At 39.7% G+C, this 25,766-nt stretch overlaps 1 protein-coding gene across 1 annotated transcript in view; it reads right to left on the bottom strand.

Annotated features, from left to right (window-relative positions):
• The window catches only part of ATP2B1 (ATPase plasma membrane Ca2+ transporting 1), a 115,193-nt gene extending 92,170 nt beyond the window's left edge, over nucleotides 1-23,023 (bottom strand). Inside the window, exon 1 of the mRNA XM_057742793.1 lies at nucleotides 22,797-23,023. The gene's annotated coding sequence lies outside the window, so the exon portion shown is untranslated. The remainder of the gene's footprint in view (nucleotides 1-22,796) is intronic.
• Between the last annotated feature and the right edge of the window lie 2,743 nt (nucleotides 23,024-25,766).

Here is a 25,766-nt window from a genome sequence, read left to right as displayed (position 1 = left end):
GTTATACACTTCTTAAAATACAAGAATTTCTAAGGATGAGGGGAAAAATGACTTAGGGCTATTTCAAAACCCAGCTAAAATCAGCCACACCAAGAGCAGTGTTTTATAAGAAAAGCTAGGTTATTTTGGAGCATCTAATACAGAGCTCTATGTTCACACTGTAAAATTTAATCTTCTCTCCTGGTCCACCTGAGACTGGATGAGGAAAGGGAACGTGGCCTCTCTCCCTCTTGCCTGCTACTCCGTATTAATGTAATGGGGGCTCCTGGATCTCAGGCTACTTTAGTACTAGTGACTTAGCTTCATTTTTGGATTTTGTTGGCCAACTGTTTAAAGTTCTACCTCTATGAGAAAATTTGTTTCAAGTCCTAAAGCAACAAAATGAATTTCTGAAGTACATACAACCCACTTTTATTCACTGCCTACACTTCAACCCAAAAGTCAGCTTAAACTAAGTAAACATTAAATTCTAAGCTTCAGGCACCACTCTACCTAATTTGTATTTTTCACTACAGCATCTGCCTTTGCCCTCTTTTCTTGGGATAAAGTCTTTGAATTCGTAGATGCAATTTAATAGGATGGTCAGGGAATGCTTCACCAAAAGGGGGACATTTCAGCAAAATTTGAAGGATGTTATAAATATTCTCGGAATTCAATTCCTTAACAATCGAGTCTAGAGTCAATTTTCCTCCCATAACAGACAACAGAAGTGCTTGCTTTTAACATCCAATCTAATGTCTCTTTAACTTATAGAGAGAGAACATGATGGCCGGTGAGCAGAACCAATAATTCCCCGACATTCCCACTATGTCTTCTATTTCTCACTTCAGTCCATCTAATCACTCCCTTCCCAAGGAGAGAGTTCCTTGGGGGACTCTGGGGGCATTCTTCAGCAACGACTCTCAATTCAAATGGGAAATACAACATCAGTGATTCTCAAAGCAGGATCTGGAGACCAGCAGTATCAGCACACCTTAGAGCTTGTTAGAAATGCAAATTCTCAGACCCACTCCAGACCTATTAAATCAAAACTCTGTGGGTGAGACCCGGCAATGTGTTTTAACAAGTCTCCAGTTGATTCTGATGCATGCTAAAATTTGAGAACCATGTTCTAGTTGACTAAAATTACACTTCAGAGTGAATTTCTTTGCTTTCCCTGCTTTCCTCAAAATTCTTTTGTGTAAGCCCTAACCCAAAAGGTGACTGTCTTTGCAGATAGGGCTTTTTAAAGAGGTAATTAGGGTTAAATGAGGTCACAAAAGTGGGGCCCAATCCAACAGAATTGGTGTCCTTATAAGAGGAAGAGAAATCAGAGAGGTGCACAGAAGAGAAAAGGCCAGATAAGGGCACAAAGCAAGGCAGCCATCTACAAGCCTAGAAGAGAGGCCTCAGGAGAAAAGTGAACTTGCCAACACCTAGATCTGTGAGACTTCCAGAATCTAGAACTGTGAGAAAAATTAACTTTTGTTGTTTAAGCCACCCAGCCTGTGGTTATTTTGTTATAGTGGCCCTAGAAGACTAATACATTCCCTTTTCCCTCAAGCAATATTTAATTTTGATTTTTTTCTTTAGATATAAATTGAAAATACTGGCCATTGTTAAAAGACAACTGTCTGAAGTTCCCTAAGGCAACTGTAAAACTTGTTCTTTGAGTCAATCTTTCACTCTTTTTAGATGATAAAGGAAGGGCTATCTTCTACCCCACTCCCCTGGGAAGATAAATCAGAAGCAAATGCAGCTTAACCTGTCAGAAGTCTACTTCCAAGTACACCATGGTGCTGCTTCCAGTATCTACAATCCATCCCAATTTAACTTTGGTCTGTTCTTTACTTGTCTGTACAAAGACTAGACCCCTTTCTCAAACTCTTGTCCCCTATTTTCCCCTACAAGAATGCCAGATAACCAACATGCCTTTGAGCACACTCACCTTTAGTTCACTTCATAGTTAAGAATTTTAAAATCGCAATGCATTTCCCCTTTTATCCAGTTTACATGGAATAAAATGTGATGTGGAGCATACCACTAAACCTTCCAAAAAAATCTAAAAGAAAATTTTAGCAAAAAGAGAGCTACATTGAGTACCCTCTTCACTAAGAAATACTAACACGTAATAAATGAATATTAGCCAACCAATCATATTCATCAACAGCCTAGCCAGCCTAAGAGCACTGTCCAGCCACAGGTCCTTTCCATATGCTTCACTACGCCTACGTCAGTGCACAGCATATTTATGTTCAATCTCAACATAAAACTATATGATTGAGAAGTGTCATATTTCAAGTGGTGTGTGTGTGCACGCACAGATACGCAGAGCAAATACGCTTAGCCAAACTGGCAGTAAGTGCCACCACAGTGGCCACATACACACTAAGAGAAAACAACTGGGTATTAATCCAAATAAAAATATGGTCCTGTCTCTACCATATATCCATAAGTAACTTAACATAATACCCTTATGGAGTTACTTATGTTTTCTAGAAATGATTAGCCTCTCTCAACTTGATAGGCAGGAAGTTATGAAAGCAGCAAAGCTAACCACCTAGTCCCTTCCCCATTTAAGTAATATTGACAGTACTATTCTCTCTTAAAGATGCTACCACACAAAATACCTTTTTAAAATGTAATTAATTACAATTTAACCTGAATAGTTACTGATTAGAAAATTTTTGCTCCAATTTAAAGAGGTAGTCAAGTTTGTAAATGAGATTCATTTCTAAAACATTTTAAATATTCTTGGGAAAGTATAAATTTGGATCATTCTTCCTCTTTCTGTACATCATCCGATGAAGAACTGATAGTAAAAATTATAAAAGTGGGGCATCTGAATAAAAGAAACATTAAGTTTTACCCCATACACTGTATTTCCTGAGAAAGAAAAACATTAATTTGGGGGGATAGGTTCAACAAGGGATTCAAATAAAAGTTACTCACCCAGAGATTTTAGTTGCTAGATTTTACAAGTTAGAATAGCATCTGCTTTTTCAATGTTTAAATCAAACCAAATATGCTTCACATATCTGGAAACCAGTGAAGGATGTCAAAATAAGAAGGCAAAACTCATGTAGTACACGCAAGATTATGTTTTCCATCAATTCAGTCATATGCAGAATACTAAGTGCGATATTTAAAAAAAAAAAAAAAAAAAAAAAAAGCCCAAGAACACGTAAGAATACTCTCCTCCAAGTGAGAAGAGGAAAATCAGGACCGTAGTGCTGACCAACTGAGAACCCTTATAAGCACCCAAGGCATTCCCCTCACAAATCAGACATCATTCCAGAATACGGTCCTTGGTGGGCATCTAACCCTAGATGATGTTGAGGCCTTCAGCCAAGATTTCTGCCTGTTTAGTCTACCAGGGGATGAATTTATAACACTTTGTTTCATACAACCATTGAGGTCTCATCGATATTACTCTTCATTATTAAGGTAACTGAGTGAACTTATAGAGGAACAGTTAACAATTACCAGTTGCACAGATGTTTTGGTTATAAAATATCTGGGGACAGTAGTTTTTGCACAACTAGTACAAACTGCAGAACAGGGGAGAAAGCTTCAGGGATCAACTGTCAGAATTCTAGCTCTGGATCACACATGTTAATGAAGCCACTTCATCTTAAATCTTGTTCACTGAGCACCAACTGTTTACAATAAAAAAAAAATGGAAAGACAATAAATTTCCATTTATACAGGACAGAGACTACCTGCTTTAACGCAGCACCCAGCATAGTACCTGAAGCTGTACCAGAGACAATATAAAGCTGGCACTCAAGTATTTTGTTGAACGGATACTATTTTTGTCAAAGTTCAGAAGAGCTAAACACTGCAGTGGAATGGGCACTAAAATGGGGTTCTGACCTGGGTTTTCACTCTCACGGTGTAATCCTGGGCAAGTTGTGGGGTCCCCAGGTCTCAGTTTTCTCATCTAAAACAAAGGGTTGGAGCAAGTTCTCTAAGATCTTATAAGCTCTTAAATTCTTTGCCCTCGAAATGTTGCCCCTCATTACCTCTCTCAGTCCAAGTGCAAAAACATCAGTGTTCCCTTCCATGGATTTAAGACTACTCATATCTTTTGCCTATAGTCTCCTCTACCAGAAAAGACATGAGAAGCCTGAAGCTGAGCCACAATGTAAAGTCAGTTTCAAGTTCACTTTAATGGTTCAGAACCTTGCTTCACCATACTGACTTCAGTTGTTTCCATCCGGAATCCAAAAACCTCCTCTCTGTTCTGATTGGCAATGAACAGGTGCCCTTCAAACTTTGTTTTCAATACTGGCATCCTTTTAAAAACCTATGTATGGTCTATAGTTCAACTTCCTGTTTTACAACTTAGAGAAAAGATTCACATTCTGTTACTGCCTGTCTTGTCAAGTTCTAATAGGGCTGCTGAGTAAAATACAGAACAAGTTAAATTTAAATTTCAGACAACCAATAAATGCTTTTTAGTACAGATACATCCCATCCAATATTTGGAATACACTTATACTAAAAAATTATTCATCTGAAATTCAATTTAACTGAATGGCCTGTATTTTCACTTGCTAAATATGGCAACTCTAGTGCTGATTTAACATTACCAGTTTACAAACAAATTTTTAAAAGTAGTCTAAACACTAACTATGCTTAATTTTTCTGATTCAGAAGGAAATTGGGTCTTCCAATAGCTAAGCTTCACTGCACTCTGGTCTCCCAACTTACAACACTTACAAAACACTGGAAATGAATTGTAAAATAGCCTCTACCATATGACCTGCCTTCCTGGCCCCAGACTAATAATAGAACTAATAGCCTTCATGCTTCTAAGATGAAACTTAAGAACACAAATTCGTATCTGCAGCTCGGAGGCTGCCTTATTCCAAATGGCCCATACTCAGTATTTTTTAAATTGAGATATAACTGACATGTAACATTATATTAGTTTCAGGTATGAACATATGATTCGATATTTGTATATATTGCAAAATGATCACCACTTGTCTAGTTAATATCCATCACCACACACAGTTACAACTTTTTTTCTTGTGATGAGAACTTTTAAAAATCTACTCTCTTAGCAACTTTCAACTATACAATACAGGATTATTAACTACAGTCCCCACGCCACATACACTACTTCCCCAGGGTGTGTACCTTTTGACCAGCTTTACCCATTTGCCTCCCACCAAATCCCCACAATCACCAATCTGTGCCTGTTCATTCTGTTTTGTTTTTTAGATTCCACATATAAGTGAGATCATACAGTATTTGTCTTCCTCTGACATTTCATTTAGCATTACACCCTCAAAGTTCATCCATGCTGTCATAAATGGCAACATGTCTTTTTTATGACTGAATAATATTCCATTGTGTATACATACACACCACATTTTATATAAACCATCAATATGGCTTCTTAATCCTCATCTATTCTTTAATTTGTTATAGAAATACTTATATTTATCTTTCATACCCAACATATCATAAAGCTATTAGGGAGATGTTTCTTTTGTATCCTCACCTTCATCTCCTATCCTACACCATACACACAGCACACACAGTGTTATGTACACAGAAGTTTAGGAAGTGTTTTCTAAATATTAAATGTCATTGTAGAACAGTATGAATACCAAAATTATAATGGTCTGCCCCGAATTAGTACTGATCCCATGACAAACCCGGAACTCACGTTTTGAAATAAATTCACCTTGACAGCTTGACTCTATAGTTTAAACATAGTATGTCTAGAAATGTCAGTTAGGAGCTTTCTGGATAGTTGGATTCTTTTCAGTAAGCATTTACTAAGCATCTAATAAGTCTAGACTCTGTCCTAGATACTTACTATGACTATGCAGTATGACTATAAAGAAATAATTGATGTATCAAAATATACAGCCTAAAAATATCTATTTTTACACTAAGAATTAATTATGTTATTTCATCCTAGTAAGGCTGTCATTGCTAAAAAACATTTCAAGCACTCCTATTTTGAAATTTCCTTTAGAGTCTGGGGCATTTTTAAAAGAAAATATCCTCAATGACAGCAAATCTTCATTTTTTTGGAAGATACATCATCAAGAGTAATTCTGTAGATAAGTTTCATTAACAAGTGAACAGTTCACACACCATATGTTATAGGGACATTGGTTAAAAAAACTATATCACAGAACCTGTTGTTTATCAGAGGCAAGTGTCTATGAAAGGAAATATTTCATAACACAGAATCTCATCAATCAATTCTAGAATGTCAGCATTCTAAACCCAAATGAATTGTTCAATCTTGTGGAATGAATTCAAAGGAATAATGCTTTTTAAAAATTGATAAATATGTTTTGCCAATTATTATTTACCACTTATTAATTTTGACATGAATGCTTTCTCGAATCTCCAATGTTATGTTTTTCTATTACAGACCTTTTTTCCCCAGATATCATCAGACATACCACACTTCATTAGCAATTACTATTTCCTAAGATTTCTGGTAACATAAATTCTCCTTTTAAGATTAAGATGATATCAAGTCTTGTCACTTTAAGTGTGTGGCACAGACTTCCTACAACCAAAGCAGAACTAGATTTAAATTTGGCTTTTTGTAGTCAGTATTTAGACAACGAGAAGAAGCCAAATCTCTAGTCTCCCATACATCTTTCATCTAGCTTTAGGTAAAGAGGTAAGCATGCCAAAAATCATCCAAGAACATTTGAACTCCAAGAAAGAAAATTTAAAAAAAAAAAAAAAAAAACCTAACCCTTGACATTACTTTAAATTTCTGGTAACACGTGAGAGGCTCAACAGTATACAGTGGAAAGAGCAGCAGAGTGGGGGGTTAGCCAGCTGGGCCCCCAGGCCTTCTCTGTTACTAGGCACCTGGGCAGGTGAACTGACTCATTTCTCTATCTCCAGAAAAAGAAGTCATCGTCTTAGCTGGAGGGCGGCTATGAAGAATAAATATGATACTCTTACAAGCAACATGCTTCTGACACAATTAATTCTCTAAGGATCAAAGAAAATCAGATTCTTTATCCTCATGACCTCAAATATTAAACCCAGTAAGCCAAATCTATTTTCTTTAACTAAAGCAGTGGTCTGAAGTCTGTGACTGTTACCAGTATAATACGAAAACTCTTCATGTCAAAACCACTTATTTATGCAGCAAAATCAGGTTGTGAGATATCTGCCATAAGTTGAAGTTTATCCTTATAAAGAAAAAAAAGTTTAATATTTTTACACACAAATCTTTCAATAACATACCACAAAATTATCTCGGACAATTTGAAAAAGCCAAACATAATTAAACCAGCAAGTCATCACTGAGGATTATTTATTTATTTACAGATCTACATTGTGCCAGGTATTATGCTAGGTCCCGGGGATGCAGACAACCACCAACTTAGACCTCACCCCTGAAGAACTCTGTTTATCTAGGAGTAGAACTTGACAGATAAATATAAGCTAATAAAAGATATCTTAGAAATACCACATTTCTTTGGCTTAAATATATTTCAGAAACCATTCTTTCCACGTCCCAGCATTTTTTGCCTATAAAATAGGAAATTCCACCATTGTTGAGCTGATGAGAATTTGAATCCCCAATTTTTGCTTCAACTATCTTTCAGATAGTTTATAATGAAGAAGTAACACTGAAACCAAAAGCTAGTTTATACACAGATTGTTTGTCTCATGCCAGGCAAAGCAATTAAAGGAACAGAATTTGCCACCTCTTGGAAAAACCACAGAATCAACAAACTGAGAAAGGGCAGTGTTCTCTTTTTATGCATTAACACTCAGTTACTATTATGTTAAAGACAAAAAAATTAAAACACACGAAGACAATTAAAAGAAAACCCAAAACTTGAGTTTAAACCAATAGGTAATGCAAACAAAACCTACACACTAAGTTATGAAGTTACAGGTCAATTGTAAAGGTGTTAAGAAGATTAAGATCACAGAATCTAGGTTATAAAAAGCAACATGTTACAAATGGCCAGAATAATTTAGATGACTTAAAGCTCAGAAAAGGCTTGGATTCAGATTTTTCTATACTGAAGAAAGTGGAATATGCCTATAATGTGCTTCTGTCAGTTAGCAGAAGTATTTCTGTATGTATATTTAATTTTTTCCTTTTCCTTTCCACAACTATTATTAAGTCAGTAATTTATTTTTTAAGAGCTTTTATTGAGATGCAACTGACATACAATAAGCTGAGTAATTTATTTTCTAATGAATGTTTCAGAATCAAGGAAACACTGACAATACAAAGCAATGGCATCACAGACCTGGAAATGACCCTGCCTAGGGAAGGCAAGGGAATGCCTCACCAGAGGATTGGCTTTTAAAGTGTGTCCTGAAGAAAGAGCAGTATGTTGTAATATGAGGAACTCAGACAAAATATGAGGTACAAAGTATTGATATGTCACAGAATACATGTCTGTATCACAGTAAGAACTCCTGGAATGACTTGAGGTGATCACTTTGACAGCAGAGATGGGGGCCTACAGGGGGCTCAGAGTCTAAAGGGACACATGAGAATTCAGTAAGTGCCAGGAGAGAAGCATCCAATTTTCTGGAGAGATTGGGAGGACTTCACGAAGGAGTTTTATGACGAGTCCTAAAAGATGACTAGTCCAGATGAGGGTAGCAGCACAGAGCTACTGTTTTTGAACCAAATTTTCCATGGCTATTAAGTTTTGTGAATTCCAATTTTTAATTTTAAAAACCTTTTTCACAATGTCAATTTTCAATTTTTTTTTAAAAATACTTATGCCTGCTTCTGAACAACCTTTCTAGTTTCTCCAAATCTGCTCCATCTGCAGTGTGCTGGGAAACCAGTTATCAAAATGCTATAGAAACTTATTTAAAACAGTAGTAAACAAACTAAATACCTAAAGTGGAGTGAGGCACTGAGAAGTCTGATGCATGGACTCCTGGCTTCTAAGAGGGCCTATCTGCCAACTTCCTGGTTTTCTACATGTTTTACATGGTTCAGGAAGCTAGATAAATAATAGCCTTCAGGCTAGGAGAGAAACTATCCCACACCTCTCCCCATTCTTCTGATCTCCTTCCTCTTTCATTTCTTTCCCTTTCAGAGGCATTTTGGATGGCAATTAATCCACTAAATTGCATTCCATGACAAGACCACCATTATTCACTGACTTCCACATTAGGGGAATGTCATGATAGTTTTATCCTTTTACACCTTTAATTTTTCTAAGTAATTAAGAGGCAGCACTTAAAAAAAAAAACCTGCTTTAAATATTCAAATATATATGTTGATGTCTAACTAGTAACTGAATATAAATTACATTCAACCAGCTACATAATCTATCCTGTTCTCCCTCCCCTGCACATCCCGCTTCTGCAGCTGTCATCTTTAAAGTCCTCAACAATGCTACAATCTAGTGACTTTTGATGACTCTAATTTCTTTGCAGCTTTACGTTAAAGTATAATCTCTCTAGATTCCCAAAACCACTCAAAATTTCTTCCTTTCAACTCCCTGCAGCTTCTGCCTTTTGGGGCTACCTAGTATTGAATATATTGGAGGGGCACAGCCAAAGAAACTCCTCAAAGGAGGAGTTTCCCCTTCTTTCAGCACAAAGACCTTCACCAATACAGCCTCAGCTTGGGGAAACATTCAGTTTGAATCTATAGATAGACAGCAGGGGCAAGTCCAAGATTATGACACAACTCAGAACTGACAGTCTGGCTCTCTACCTTGGTTGTATGTGGAATACAAGCAGAGATCAGTGCAACTGAAACAAACGAAAAAATCAAACCAACCAACCAAACAACAATCCTTAAAAAGTAATAGTGACATAAGGAGAGAGATCACTATCAAGAATTCTAATAGGAAACAATGGTAGCAAAACTATTGCAATACGAAGCTTCTGACAGCTGATTCCAAAAGACTTTCTTCTCTAAGAGTAGTTGGAAACAATATATCCCTATCCATGATAGGAAGAGGTCAAAGACCAGGAAGGGGACATATGCATACATTTAACACTGGTTCTCTGGAAGCATATAGCACCTGATGAATCACCGCACAAAAAAGGAAACCAAGAAGGAACACTGGACATACCAAGTGAGACGCACTGAAAGCTCTGCATAACAGTCTCTCTTTCTTGGCAGGTCACAGTTGTTACTGTCTAGCACAGTGATCACATAACTATTTTTTGAAGGAATTTATGTATCCAGAATCTTAAGTTTTCCGCTCAAAGTCCGAGCACTTAAAAAAAAAAGAAGTCAGAAACAATGTCACAGGAAGAGCCTGCTAGGACACCTTCCTAAACCTTTAAAGTTTTATTTCATATACAAATACAGAACCTCCACTTTTTTGGATTAATTCAACATACACTGGTACTTAAAAGCTTAATGTCAAATTTTGTAGAATTTTCTCCTCTGTAAAAAACATTTCAGAAAAATTTTATCAGCATTTTGAAATTAATAATAATAATAAAAGTAACATCCATTTCTATGGGCTTCTTCTTAGTATTCTACTCCACTGAGTAAAGTCTGTCTTATTTTACCCTTTAAAAGCAAGGATGGTGGCACTGTTTCAGAAAGAATTAAACTTATATAGCACAGTTATAACAAAATATTTCTCATCTTCAATAGTATGATTCAGCTGACCTATTATTCAGCTTAAGTTTAAAGAAAGAGCGCCTTGTGACAAAGTCTCACCGCAAGCATATTACAGTTTCTAAGGAGAGACAAAACAAGCATTTTACCAGAGTCTGAATTCAGTGGACTCAAGCTCAACACCAGACACAAGATGCTCATTCGAGAGTCATTAAGAACATCACAGGTAAAAGGCATTGTGCCAGAGGCGAGTGATAAAAAGATTAACAGTCCCTACTCTCAAACTGAACATCTCTTGGAGGTGTCAAACATGTAAACAACAACAGATTATAAATTTTTAAGAGGGCTATGAGAATTTGAGAAAGTAAAGCAAAGATCTAGAAGTTGAGTGGCACGAACTATAGTAGGAAAGGACAAAGAATCCCAAATACCTAACCAGCCTCTCGGCAATGAGGTTGGCAGAAAATGTTTAAAAGATTAACTACTGAAATCCTTTAAACAGTAATTACAAAGGGAACAATCATAAACGAAGATAAAATCTACAAAGAAAGATGTTCACTGGAGGATTATTTAACATAAGAGAAAAACTTAAAACCCAAACAACCACTAACAAGGGACTAAGCATGGGATGGAATATCACACTCATTAAAATGATGGTAATGAAAAAAAACTGATGGCAGGAGAAAATGATATAAAGCTTTTTAAAATCACACAATTATACCTACATTATCTCAAGCATGTTAACAGGTGTACAAATTTTTTTAAAGTTCAAAAATAAATTAAAATGTTAAAGCTGGCCATTTCTCAGAGGTAGTGATTTTGTTTCATTTCTACATTGTTCTATATGTCCCCAAAATTACACAATCAGTGTTGTTACATTTTAAACTGGTAGAAAAGTTAAGTAAGTCACTGTGTTCCAGGATTCTCTTTTAAAACCACTAAAAACCCTTTTCATCGTTTTCGGTAGAGACTCTCTTCCCCCCAAGTTCCACAGAACCTACTCATTTAAACAGGTTAATATATGTAAGTTACCTGGAATAGTATCTGGCAGCTAGAAAGCAGCTACAGCTACGCCAGTGTTCATTTTATTCAATATTTTTAAATTCCCTTTATCTAATCAAAGTAACTAGTGTGCTTTAGAGCGGGTCTATTTTTCATGGCACTTTGACAAACGAACCGTAGGTTTTTTTGTTCTTCTCTTCTGAATTCCAGCATTTCTTAAGGAATGACTGCCGCCTCCCTCTGAGATTCTTCCTTCAAAGAAAGAGCAGGAGGAAGAAAGTCTGTCAAATATCAAATTCTTCAAAGGGAAGACAGGAAATTAATGATGGGGGTGGAATTTTAAAATATGGTAAATTGTTAAGACACACCTACAGAAGGGTACTCCTTAACACATTAAAGAGTCTCTTGCAAATTAACATTTCACAGGATTAAATGCTAACATTAAGAAGAATATATACTTATCCAGATGAAGAAATGGAGAAATCATATACCAAACTTTTAGCTAGGGACATGGCTATATGTAACTATTTTGAAAAAAAAGTCTTCATATGTTTTTATGAGCTGTTTGGGGTGCATGTGGAGTAGTGGTGATGATGAGGGATAGTCCAGAGTAAACTCAAGAAACCAAAGAAGGCAGCCAACTGTTCTACATAATAAAGGAGGGAGAAATCCGAACTTTCAAAGTGGAGGAAGACTTGAGGAAGAAATCCAGAAACTTAAGTGAACTGGCTACCCTAAATAAGTTTTCAGTCGAGTCCACGTTGCTCACTTATGCTTTCGTAAAAATGGATTCTTTTATACAAAGTAATACTGAATTCTGCATCTCAGTTGCACAAGAATGCATGTAGACACAAGAAATGAACAACAGGGGACATATCTGGCTTATCCACACATATAAACTTATTCCACTCATATATTCGACAAACTTATACATGCATGAAGCCTGTTTACTGAAACAGGTCTACAAGGCTTTTAATGAACATCAGCAGTCTTTTTAGTCCCTTAACCCAGTTTCCATTCAGAGGCAACAAGAACCAGGTGCCTTTCGTTTCAGTACCTAACTCCATTTCCACAAATAATACTTGCATTGCTCCTGTTTGCTTTTTCAATTTTAGGTGTTACATACATACATCTCTTTAAACACCATTCCTCCCTCCACCCCAGCACAAGCACACATGCTTCTTCCCAAAGTACTTTTATTTAGAGTATATAAAGAAACTACAACTCAATAATAAAACAAGCAACCTAATGAAAAAGTGGACAAAAGATCTGAACAGACACCGTAAGTTACTGGAACCCAAAATGTCCATCAATGCGTAAATGAGTAAACAAACTGCGGTATATCCACGCAATGAAATCCTTATCAGCAGTAACAAGAACTGAACTATTACTATATGCAGCATGGATGAATTTCAAATAATTACGCTGAATGAAAGCCAGACCAAAAAAGAACACATACCTTATGATTCCATGTACATAAACCTCAGAAAGTTCAAATTAATCCATAACGAGAGAAAGCAGACTAGTGGTTGCTTGAAGAAAGAAGGAGGTGGGAGAGGAAGAGGGAGGAAAGCAGATTACAAAAAGGCACAAGGGATGTTTAGGGGGACTCATCAACATCACTGTGGCAGGAGCTTCCCTGCAGTATACATACATCAAAACTCAAGTTTCTCATTTTAAATATATGCCCTGTACTGTATGTCAATTATGCTTTAAGCCTGTAACAAGAAAATTTTTTTTAATTATGAGAGAAAAGAAGAGGACACAGATAAGCTAAACAGGAGTTCTTGACTCACACGTGGGGCTTTCTATGGAGTCCACTGTAGGGTGATCTGACGGGGACATTCTCTTTGGAGAGCCCCTCCTGCACACACAGAGGCAATGTCAGAATCTTTAGGTCCACTCCCTTGAGCTAGTCAGAGTCCTCAGAGAAGACACTTCAACTCTGGCCAGCAAAGTGAAGGAAGGAGGCTGGGGATCTTGATGAATACTGTAACCTCACACTCTCACTGTAGCAGGCTCTGACAGGCAACAGGGCTAAATGCCAGTGATATGACACTTCTTTAACTGGAAGTCTTAGATAAATAGATTTACTGAAAAGCTAAATTGTCTTTGTGAATGAAACAGCATATCACTGATGATTCACCTTTTAAACAAACAAAAAGGGGTAGTTAAAGCATCACTCACTTGATTTGGGGCATAAGCAGAGAAAAAAAGGACAGAATTATAGCAAAGGAACTGCAAATTTCACATAACTCTAAGTATAAGCAAGGCAGCATAAAGTATATGCCAATGCCATCCATATTGGTCCCAGTAAAAAAACATCAAAATCCAGTAAGAAAAGATCATCTCTAACCCATTTCACTTTTGCTGATTCCACTGATGTCTGCCTTCACAGATTTCTTTTATTTTTTTTTGCTACTAAAACCGTTCTACACTCCTCTTTTGATAAACGATTAATTCCTTCTATAATACCTTACCAAGAGTTAGGTCTATAAAATGTGAAAGGGTTGGGAGAATACTCAAGAGCAGTACACCGGTACAGCTTCAGCAGAGCTAAACACTGGAAAGTGAATAATCTATGGAGAGCAACTTTTTTTCGAGTACTTACAACTATAACAGCTTTTTAACTGCTTACCTATCAAATCTATATAAATCATTCACTGCTTAAATGTTTCAAATTATGACTCCACGTACTACATGAGCATTCAACAGAAAGGATAAATTCATGTACATGCTTTCCTGCCTCGACCTAAGGAAGGCAGTTAGAAGAATAACCACATTGTTATGCTTTAAACTTTAAAAGAGACCAGGTATCTACATATCTTCCTGATGCCTACAGTGATCCTGCATCAGGTCATGAGCCAGCAGTTCACTCTCATTTCATGAAAACGAACTCTCAGAAAATCAGAACCTGCAGCAAACAGACATTTAAAAACTTGGCTCCAAGAGTTTTCCTATCGATAAACAGTAACTATAAGGGTATCATATTTTAAATTTTAGACTGTAATATATGCTTCAAATTATGGCATTTTACATCATGCAGTATGCTAATGGATTACAGATGCAACAAGCACATCTTAAGAACATCAATGCTGATGAAAGGAAAAGATGTCACAAGTTGAAAGAAAAATGAAACTGGTCATTTTAAGACAGATTTTCGCTACTATAATTTGTCTAAAATGGACAAATTGCTACACTGCAACTAAGAAAAGATTTCCTATATAGCAGCTAAATTCTGTTGTCCTAAGCAACATTCTAGGAAATATAGCTGCCCTCCAGAAGTAAAACAGGTTGTCCTATGAATCCATCTGAGCAAAGTTAAAATTTCAAAGGTAAAAACTCTAGAAATTCTCCAAGAAAAATTCCTCCACCTCAGCCGCTTTAACCTTCACACAAGCTACACAATGTCTAAATCCTAAATCAATACGTCAGAAAAACACTGATTCAACGTTTGTGGGATAAAACTCTATATATCCTCAAGAACTCATGTTCTTATCCGAACTCCCATATTATTCCCAAATGCAATTACTAAGACAAAAAGGATATACAATACACGGGAAGTGTAGAACCCAGACTACAAACGTAGAGACATTCAGACAAGAAAGTTAATGAGTGGTGACTGGGAAAAGTAGATGAATGCTGAGTTCTGAAGGATGGGAACATTTAGATAGACAAGATCAAGAGTCCCATCAAGTGAGAGGAAAAACGTAATGAAGTCACAGCAAAAGGAATGAGAAAAGTGTATGCAGGAGACTGCCAGACATGACTGTCCTGCAGGGAGGAGTCAGCAGCAGTACAGTACTGCAGCACTGCTCTCAACTCCAGGAAACATGAATGGTACTGTGAACAGCATCCCCCTGGAGGTGTGCAAAGCAGTGATCCTGGTTAAGTAATATAGAGAAGTAACGGGGGGATGCCCCACTAAAAGGGAGTCTGTGAAACAGGGAGCTTTTAAAACATTAAACACATTTAGATAGATTCAGTGCCTGTTATCATATCAAAATATGGGACAAGTCCCAAATGGGAAATTGCATAAACCAGCCTATCTTGAATCTGGGTTTTGCCCCTCTCCCTCCATAAAAACCCTATTAATATTTCTTAGAATCAGTGTTCTAAAACACACTTCAGAAAATACTGAGCTACTTTATAAAAGGTCTTCAGAGTCAAGTTGCACCTTGATAAAGAGAAAAATGAAGAACCACTGAGTTTTAGTCAAGAAATGACAGCAGCAAAACCACTTAAAAACAAAAAAATTCTGGCACAAATATGAAAGGTAGATTAAAGCAGCAGATCTGAGAATTTTGAGAGTAAAAGACTGCTTAAAATCCTTCTGGGAGCAAACTAACTCACTAACTTAATACGATGAACAATAAATCCACATTGTTAATAACCAAGTTATTTAAAAAGCATCTTTTAAACAGACAAATCCTTATTAAGATCTACTTTTCAGAACACACAACTTTTAGTTCTAAATTTGTGAGGTCTTTACAGTAGTCATACTAGTTTACAGTTAGGGAGTATAATCTCAGATTTCACAATGTAAGCACTGGTCCATTCAAAACTATCTTTATTTATTCCTCCACAGACCCAAGTGAGAAAAATATTAACACAAAGCAGGTACCCTGGATTTTGAGACACCATATTGTTGGGAGTTATTGTACTTAGAGATACCAAGTAATATTCTTACCAAAGAGGTAACTAAAAACACTGCATAGTATTTAGAATAATTAACACAGTCTTAGGAAAATTTTAATTAAAAAAAGCCTTAAAAGAATATGGTGAAAGGTTTACCTATAGTTTATCTGGATCTCTCTGCCAGAAATCGTGGTTAGTTTCGATTTCCACAATCATTAGTAACTTATAACCCATGATTCCTAAATATATTCTAAAGCGCAGACAACAAGCCTAAACTTTTGGAACAAATGAACAAAAAAATGTTCAGCACTGTCTTGAGATGGACCTGCTTTGAAATTAATTTCATTATAAAATGGATTTTAAAAACAAATGCAGGCTACTTATTGTAGTGTCACAAATGAAGCAAAAACAATTACATTTTAAATCTGGTCTTAAATAGAAAGTAATCCATCTGGGGTACAGTATATAATATCAGATAAAATAGTTTAAAAAGTCAGATCAGTTTACATCAAATGGATCTTACAGCAGATTGCTGAACTATATAAACTGTTATTTAATATTTAAGTAAAACCGCAGTAACCCTTGTTTTCATGCACAGAATGGTAAATTATCACTTAGTCTTATATCACTGATATTCTTGAAAAATCATTAAGGACTAACCTGCTTTTTTGAAGAAACAGCTACTTGTTAACTGAAATTAATAAGGACCACTACTCATCCACCAATGTATGTCCTTTTAGTGTGAAAGAACATCCAAAGTCTTTCCTTCTAACACGAGGTAGACTAAAGCATATAATATGTATATAAATATACAGTACTGTACTGACACAGCATACATTATTATACATAAATAAGCCCCCATGTTCAAGTCATTTGGAAATGGCAGACACTGGGGCATGAAAACAAAAAAAGAACATTTTCCGCCTAGAACTTTTACAGTGCTTAATAAGTAACTTAATAACCATAAATGGATCTTCTGAAAGAAGACAGTGCACACAGATAACAAAAATATTTTCAATTTACCAGTTGTACAATTGTCACAAAACCCACCAAGTCCACAAATCAAACTTGGCTACAATAGTCAAAACTACTTGAAAGCACTATGTTCAAAGTCAAATAAATCAATGACGTCCTTCTACTTTATAAAGGTATCTCTACTACGTAATATAATTTGAATCAAGATGTAAATTCAACGTCAGTAGTTTTCAAAATGCTGACTACTGGGCCCCACCCAGACCTGCTGAATCAGATTTGCAGGGGCAATGCCAGGGAATCTGCACTTTCAGTAACTCCCCCAGGTGAACCTCCTGGGCACATTCTGCAGAACCACCACCTTCCTTGTGAGCTTAATAACAAGTTTTTGGATTTCGAGAATTAAAATCTCCTCACTTGGGACCTTCTAAAACTAAATTTCATTACATACCAAATTAATATTTCAAAAAGATCTAGGTAACAAATAAGCTGTGGCAGAAAAAAACAAATGCATGAAAAAATGACAGCAGAAATTAAAAGAAGAAACTTTAACTATAGGCCGCTTTATTTTTAACTCAAGATTTAAGACACCTCTAGTCATTTCAAGGACTAACAGGTCTTTGTAAACAAAATTCCTAACTTAAAAATAATCCAATCCACAGTATTAAAAATATAGTATTTCAAATATGTCCAAATTCATTTACTCAGCTGTTAAGCAAATCAGGGTATGAACTGCTTACATTATACCAAATATAAGCAACGACTAAACTTAAAAAGTTAAACCCAAACAAATCTGTTTATATTCCACTAATAAATTTACTCTGGTCAGAAACTGATTTTCATAAACTTTTATAACTTTCATAAACTTACATAAACATGTATAATGGAAAGAGCAATGAAGCAAAAACTAGAAGGCACCTAGAATCCAGTTCTGGCTAATCTAGCTGCTGGCTAGATTATATGACCTTAGGGCCTTGAAAAATCATTTTACCTACCTAAAAAACAAGAAAAGTACAACTATCTACTTTACTAATTTCACAGAATTATTTATTGTGAAAATCAAAAGAGATCGTATGTAACACATTCTGAAATACTGTAAAGCATTTTATAAATTAAAAGCATTACCATTAAGAGTAAAATTTGAGAGACACTATCTTTAGGTGCCTGCTGTGAAACAGACTACTACAGAAACAATGAACTGACCTTTCAGATTCAATCAGACATTGGACATTATTGTACATGTCCTATAAATTATAAATATAACACACAAGAATTTAATTCAGTCATCTATTTTATGTTCTCATTTATAATAGATCTATTTCTTATGTAAAAATAGAAATGAAATTAGATGCTCCATGAATTGATAACTGTCAAAACTAGTCACTAAGTATATTATTCTATGTTCACATGCTGGACAATTTCCATAATAAAAATTTTTAACAAGACAACAATGTATATGTGTGTGTATAAAATATTTATAAAATCTAAAAAATAAATCTTTTTAAGTTTTTTTGAAAATTATTCCCGTACCTATTGTATCATTTTCCTTCAATGTTACCTCAGATTCTATATATTCCAAAATAAGCTACTCTCACAGTACTCTTCTATATATCATGACACCTATTAGAAAATAACCATTTCCCTCCAACAGGGCAAATAAATACTCTTAGCCAAGCTGCAAAAACTTAATTTTCTGCTTCCTGATCCTTACTCCGTTAGTTTCTTGCTCATTCATTACAAAAATCCAGAATTAGAAAGTGAAAAAGACCAGTTTCAACTGCATGTATAGATAAAAACATAACGAAAAAAAGGGGGCAAACACACCTTTTTGTTCATATTGCAAAAGACCACCAATAGTCGTAATTGGTCATTCCTCTTAAAACCTGATGACCCATACAACTCAATTCACATGGTAAGAGAATGTTACACACAAAATGAAGTTAACATACCTGTCCGACAAAGGAAATTGGTAAATTTAACCCCCAAATCAAGGATTCTATCAAGATATGCATAACAATGCATAATTACTCTGCATACATCACCTAATTGCTCAAATGATGTCCTTTAACCTGGGGCCATATTCCACAGATTGAAAAGCAAAAACTACCTTTCATCTCAAGCAGATTTTTTAACTTATAAAACTATCTGTAGCTCAACAGTCCATGAAGAAATCGCAAGAGTTGAAATTAAAAATTAAATGCAGATAGAAATTAACGATTTTGTGGACTGTAATTAAAACTATATTTTGTAATATTCACACATTTATTCATACTTGAAAGCTAAATCTTTTTTTCTTTATGTTACATCTGCAGTCACAATCATCAGAAGGTATCCTGTGTCTAAAAACATAGTGTACCTTAAGTTTTTGATTTGTGAGGGAGAGGGACAGGAGGGAGCAAGTGGTCAGGAAAGGAAATCTCCCCCATTCAGCTGTCACTACAGCATTTGTTTCCTAAGCATTAAAAGCTCCATTTATTTTTATATAAGATATTGATACATTTGAGAAGAGCCATACACAGAAACCACTTTTTCCAATACGGTCTTCAATAACTTTGAGGGTAAGTACTCCTGCTGGAAATTCTCATTTGTATTATTTAAAAACAAGTAACTGTAAAACTCGCAGTCAAACCATAAAAGGCAAGCTATTGGACGATGAAAAACAAAAAAACTACTATACCTTATTCAAACAAGGTTAATAATTTTGCATGTTTACTTTAGAATCTGTTAATAGCACAGAAGCTAAACAAATTTATAAAACCACTATCATGCTGGCGGGTACCCTTATTTGGTGGCAACGGCTAGTTTTAAATATGTTTCCAATGAAGCTATTACTTATTTCTTTTCCTAAGGAGATCCAGACTATCATCGCCCCTATTATTTTATCATAAGCAGAAACTAAATCTGGTTTCTCACCTCATCTCAGAGTTCTACATTAAATACCAAGCTTCAATTAAAAAACCATGATTTCCCATACAATTGCAGAAACCCCCCTAAAAGAGTGAGGAATTGTAGAATATAGAGAAATGAAGACAATTTCACCTTATACATCTAAATGGGGATGCCAGTATGACAACTGCAACAAAAATCAAGAAGGTGTACTCTGAATTTTCACCATTTTAATAAAAGAAAATGCCGAAATTTTAAATTAAAGGTGGCGCTCTGTCCTCAATTCACCCGATTGTGACTCACTTTTGCAGACTATATGGTAGGAAAAAAGTGTTACTTTTCAAAGATCTTCGAGTTACACCAAGCCAAAATCAGGACAGAGATCCACCCTTAATTACAACAATTTAACTGTCTCACGCAAAGCAAGGTAGAAACTAAAACGTCCCCCTGAAATCATGACTAAATAAGCCCATTTCATACACTGGTTCTCAAAGGCTCTCTTTAAGGAAAATATTTCTATTTACCTCAAATTTGAACTCACCAGGACAAAAAAGAAAAAAGATGGGGAGAGGGACCCAAATGAAATGCTCAAGTACAAAAAGCAGATTCTCCTCCAATCCCTCTAAATCCCCCAATCCGCCTCTGCCACACACGAGGACAGGGAGTCTGCGGAAGGCTGGCAGCAGGGCAAGCGACGAAGGCCCTTCATTCACTCACGTGGGCCACTATCCAAAGGGTTACACACCCTCTGCCCCAGGAGAGCCTCATACAAAGCAGATCCTTACAAGTACTTCTTATTATAAAATACACCCACGCTGAGCAAGAGCTTTATTTTAAAATAAGACTGTCCTCAGGTGGGGGAGGTTAAACACAACAAAGACTTCCATGCTGATAGGCAGACAGTCCAGATATATGCATATACCTACACACGTATGAAGGAAAATCCATATAACTAATTTATCACGAACAGCAATCGATACCAACAGGAGCCATTAGATTATTAATAAACCCAGAAAAGTAGCATGCAGAGCAGCCAAAGGGGGCTGTCTGCTGAGCTCTAACACCAGGAAAAGCAAAATTGAGCGTGCAGAGGAGGGTCGAGCCCTCCGAAGGTTTAAAGACCCCCTCAGCACCTCTCGCCCTCCCCTCCGCACCAAGCACCGCCGCATCGCACAGGATTCGAGCACTCCCAGCGCTGCGAGTCCCGCAGAAAACTGGTGAACGAAATGCGCACAGACACCAACCTGGCCAGTGACCGCGGCGCAGAACCAGGGGTCGCTACCTAGCTTACCCACAGGATTCTCCCGCAGGATGCAATACAGGGAGCACACCCCCCCACCCCCGCAACTGGAATGCGATTCTTACTGACCCTTCCAAAAACGGGCTGTACGACGCAGGGTATTTTTTCTTCCCTTCTTTCTTTTAAACTAAGTCTAAGAACGCGAATCGGAAGCAACCGCGAACATCCTGGGGGGCCAGACAAGAGACGCCGGGAGAAAGACGAGACGGTCCTCCAACTCCCGGGGAATCACCGTCCGCTGTGACACACATCAATCGACCAGCCCCAGTCGGGGGCCGACCCCGGCCCCGCTCTCCGCCCGCAGAGCGCCAGCGGGGCCGAAGTGGGGGATTAGAGGGTGACCCTCCCGGGGCGCGGGGAAGGAGTGCCGGGCACCGCTGCCCTCAAGGTCACCAGACGCCGGAGCGGGGGCGGCCGGCCGCAGGATGGGCTATGGCGCGGCCGAGGCAGCCCGGAGAAGCCGAAGAGCTGCGGGTGTAGACGCGAAGTCCCCCCCCCCCCGCCCCGAACCGCGTCCCTCGAGCCCTGGGCGGGGACTCCCGGCTGGACCCGGCGCTGAGGCGCACGCCGGCCGAGGAACCCGCTCACCTTTCTGATCTGCCGGGGCGGGCGCGGCGGGAGGCAACCTGCGAGGGGGCCCCGGGACGCCCCTGCCAACTTCCCCCGAATCCGCTCCGTCCACGGAGCACCCGGCTGTCAGGACCCCCCGGCCGCGACGCCCCGACCTCCGCGTTCCGCCTGGCCTCCCTCGCAGGTGACCTGCCCCGCCGCCCCCGCCGCGGGCGGGCGGCGGCCGCCACTCACCTCGCCCGGCGGCAGGAACCATTTTCCGAAGGGGAAAGGAAGGGGAGGCTGCAGGAGGGTCGGGGGAGGGGGCGGCGAGGACCGCGGGACGCGCAGGGAAGCGGGGCTCGGTCCTCCCTCCGTCCGTCCGCCCGCCCGCAGGCGGCTCGCAAGACTCGGGGCGCCACGCGGAGGTTAGGCTGCACCTCGAGGATGAGGCGGCCGCGGAGCCGAGAGGCTCGGCATCCACCAGCCGGGGCTCCCTACTCACGCTGCACTGCGAGGAGGCGGCGGCGGCGGCGGCGGAGGCGGAGGAGGAGGCGGCGCCCGGGCAGGCCCCCGCCCAGAGCCCGGCAGCCGCCGAGTGGCCGCCCGCGTCCCCGCAGGACCCGCCTCCCGGGCTCCGCAGAGCCGCACACAGGGCGCGCCGCGCTCCGCACGGGCAGCTCCGCCGGCCTCACGCCGCCGTCCGCAAAGGCAGTGGCGGGCGGGGGGCAGCCCCCTCCGCGAGCACCGCAGCCCGGCCCGCTCAGGGCGGGGCCCGCGGCCCCCGGAGAGCGGACGGCCGAGCACGAGGGGGGCTGCGCGAAGCTTCGGGCAGGGGCCCCGTCTGCACCGGGTAGCTTGCGAGACTGCCGGGGGAGGCCAGGGGAGGAGAGCTCTCACCCGTTCCGGTCTGGCGCTCCCTTCTCTCCACACCCTTCTCGCCTCCCGCTCCACGCTGGCGGCGCAGCTGCTGCCACTGCCGCCGCCGCCGCCGCCGCCGCCGAAGCTCGCGCCGCCGCCGCTGCCGCCTTGGCTAGGCGCGGTCACGTGACGCGGCCCGCGGGGAGCCTGGGGGCGGGCAGGCGCGCGCGCGCGCGCGCGAGAAAGCGCGACTGGGACGGAGACCAGGAGCCCAGCGGCGCAGAGAGGGCGTTTAAGGGGAGGACCCGGAGAGCGCGCCCCCGGCTGGCGAGCGCGCGCCCGGCGATTAGAACTTGCCGCGCGGTGGGGCAAGGGTGGCGCGAGTGAGGGGCGGGGGACTCGCGCCTCCGCGCGCCCCTCCCTCTCTTCCTCCGCTCAGCGCCTCGGCGGGCCGCTGCCCCCGCCCCCTCCCGCTCGCTCCGTTCCTCCAGTCGCTGCCAGCGATTGGCTGAGAGGCTCTGACGTCCGTGTTTCCATGACGTATCGGGGCGGAGGGGAGGGGGAGGAGGGGGTGGCTCGGGCGCGCGGGGCGGTGACTCCGTCAGTCACAGCTGCTGTTTCGGCGCGGGTCCGGGCGTCTCCCGCGACTGTGGAGGCTGGAGAGCGATGAGGGCCGCAGGCTGACTGGGGCGCCCTTGACCTGGGGCCCCGCCTGAGCCACCTCCGGCCCTGCGCTCCTCCGATCCCGGGAGCCGGGCGGGCTAGGGCGAGCCTTCCAGGCGAGGACAGGTTAACGCTGACCCCCGCGACCGCGGACGTTTGAGCGGCTCCTCACCGCATCTCTGCTCCGCTCCGTACCAGACTCGGTGCCTGTCCCGGGCCGTGACGCACACGGCGGACGACAAAAGTGCCACCCGGCTCTCTCCCTCCTTGGGGGAGGGCAGCTCAACCCCCCCCCCCCAATGGGCTAGGGGCGCCCCATCTCGGTTCCTGCCTGTCAGGCCCGTAGACTCCGGGGATCCCCGTTGCAGCGCCCGAAGGGTTAACGCAGGCGTTCGGCCGGTGCGAACAGGCCCATCAGGATCTGCTCAGAATCCCCGTGTTTTCCTTTGGGGTTTGCTTTTTCTACCTATGCCAAGCGGTTGGCTCTTTTAGTTCACTTGTAGCATCTCGACCCAGCACCCTTCTTTGCGGGGGGGGGGGGGGGGGGGGGGAAAACACGGGGTATCGTGCCGGATTGAGATGCTGAAAGGTAACCTGCTTTGCCCCAACCTTCAAGAGATTTTGCAAGTTAATAAAAAAGAAACCACCACAGTGACATCTTTAGAAGTAAAACGGTTTTTTTCCTACTCACGTACACACGTGTGTAAAGATTTCTGTCTTACCCAGGACATCGTGCTCCATCATCGTCTAATCGCCTGTTTGATTTGTTGCCTCTGCTTTAGAGACCTGGTCAGTGTTATTTTCAGTACCACTTAATCAGAACAAAATGAGAAGTTCTACAGGGTCTCCTCCTTTCTCTTAACTCCAGGACCGGAAAAATTAATGTCTCTAACGTCTTCCTAAAAGCAAACAGACGATGCGAAGGACTTTATTATGTATATTCACTCTGGCAATGTTTACATTAAAATATTTTTCAAGGATTTAAAAACTAAATATGTGAAAAGTTTAAAAAGCAAAAAAAAAAAAACCAAGTTAACCCTGTTGAAAAATTTTTATCAATTTACCTATCTTACCAGGTCAAACAGTACCAACCTTTTGAGCTGTGTCCTTGACAAGTAAAACAAGGACTGGGCAGGATGACACTGTTTTTCCCTCTCTTTAATCACTGCTAAGACATTGCTTGGTGGGTACAACAGCCCTTCCTGACACTATTTCAAAACTTCTTAACAGAAGAACAGATTAACTTTTCAAAACTACTTAGAGACATTTAAGAATCATTGGCTTTTGTCCAACGTTTCCTCCAAGGAAGTTGCAATAGAAAATTGCATTATGTATTCTACTTTAATCAAGAATTTGACATTAAAGTAATATATGATTCATTGCTATAGTGCACGAGCAAAATGGATAATAAAACTAGAATCTGTTCACTTTGTGGGTTTGTTGCAGTTCCAAATAAGTGTATCCTCTTAAAGTGTTGTGGTCATGATAAATTACTCAGCATCTTCATTTTAGAACATGATTTCAATAGCATTTTCATTTATGGAGATTATATACATATATATCCCAGAACATAGTTATGTGCATTTTAATGAAATATGAGTCACATACAATAGTATATTTTTGCTGTCATAGTGAAGATGATTGTACTGTGTAGTTTGGTTTTTATATTTTCATTCTTCAAATAGAAAGGCATAACTGTACATATTACAGTAGGAAATTCATCTTTTTCTCCCAAGATTTAGCACTGATACCTTCTTAATGGCATATTTTCATTGTAAAAATCAAGAAAATATTTGATTACTTAATTAGCATTTCTTAAAAAAATGGAACTACTTAAATTCAAGGATGCCGCTATGTATGATATAACCATATCCTTTTAATCTCAGACCTCACTTATTCTATGGATTCAGTTGATCCAGAGATATATCAGTGCATAACAAGAGCAATATAATAATACAATTTATTGTTGAAATACTTAATCTTATAAAGTTCTTTTCATACACTTTAAATTTTTTTTTAGTTACAGTGAAAACTTTACAAAGGTATTTAAGTCCTATGGCAAGTAACTATTTGTGATGTTAACACTGTTTGAAGACGGGCTCTTTATTCCAAATGATGTATTTTGCAAACTATTAAAGTATGTTTCATTTAGTGGCATAAATCTAAGCTATTGACATCTTTTCTGATAAGTTGACCAATTCAATATGAACTAATCTTGTATAACTCATGGAGACAGTGTTCTAAAATCCTCAATGTAATTAAGTGTAAAGGGAAACATTAGGATCTTTCTTCCCTCAAGAATTCAGTCACATGCATCTAGCGAGGGGACAAAATAAAGACATACCA

Source organism: Hippopotamus amphibius, chromosome 7 (genome assembly GCF_030028045.1).
Source record: "Hippopotamus amphibius kiboko isolate mHipAmp2 chromosome 7, mHipAmp2.hap2, whole genome shotgun sequence".
In the NCBI taxonomy this organism is placed as follows: domain Eukaryota; kingdom Metazoa; phylum Chordata; class Mammalia; order Artiodactyla; family Hippopotamidae; genus Hippopotamus; species Hippopotamus amphibius.
This window is presented reverse-complemented; position numbering and strand designations above follow the sequence as displayed.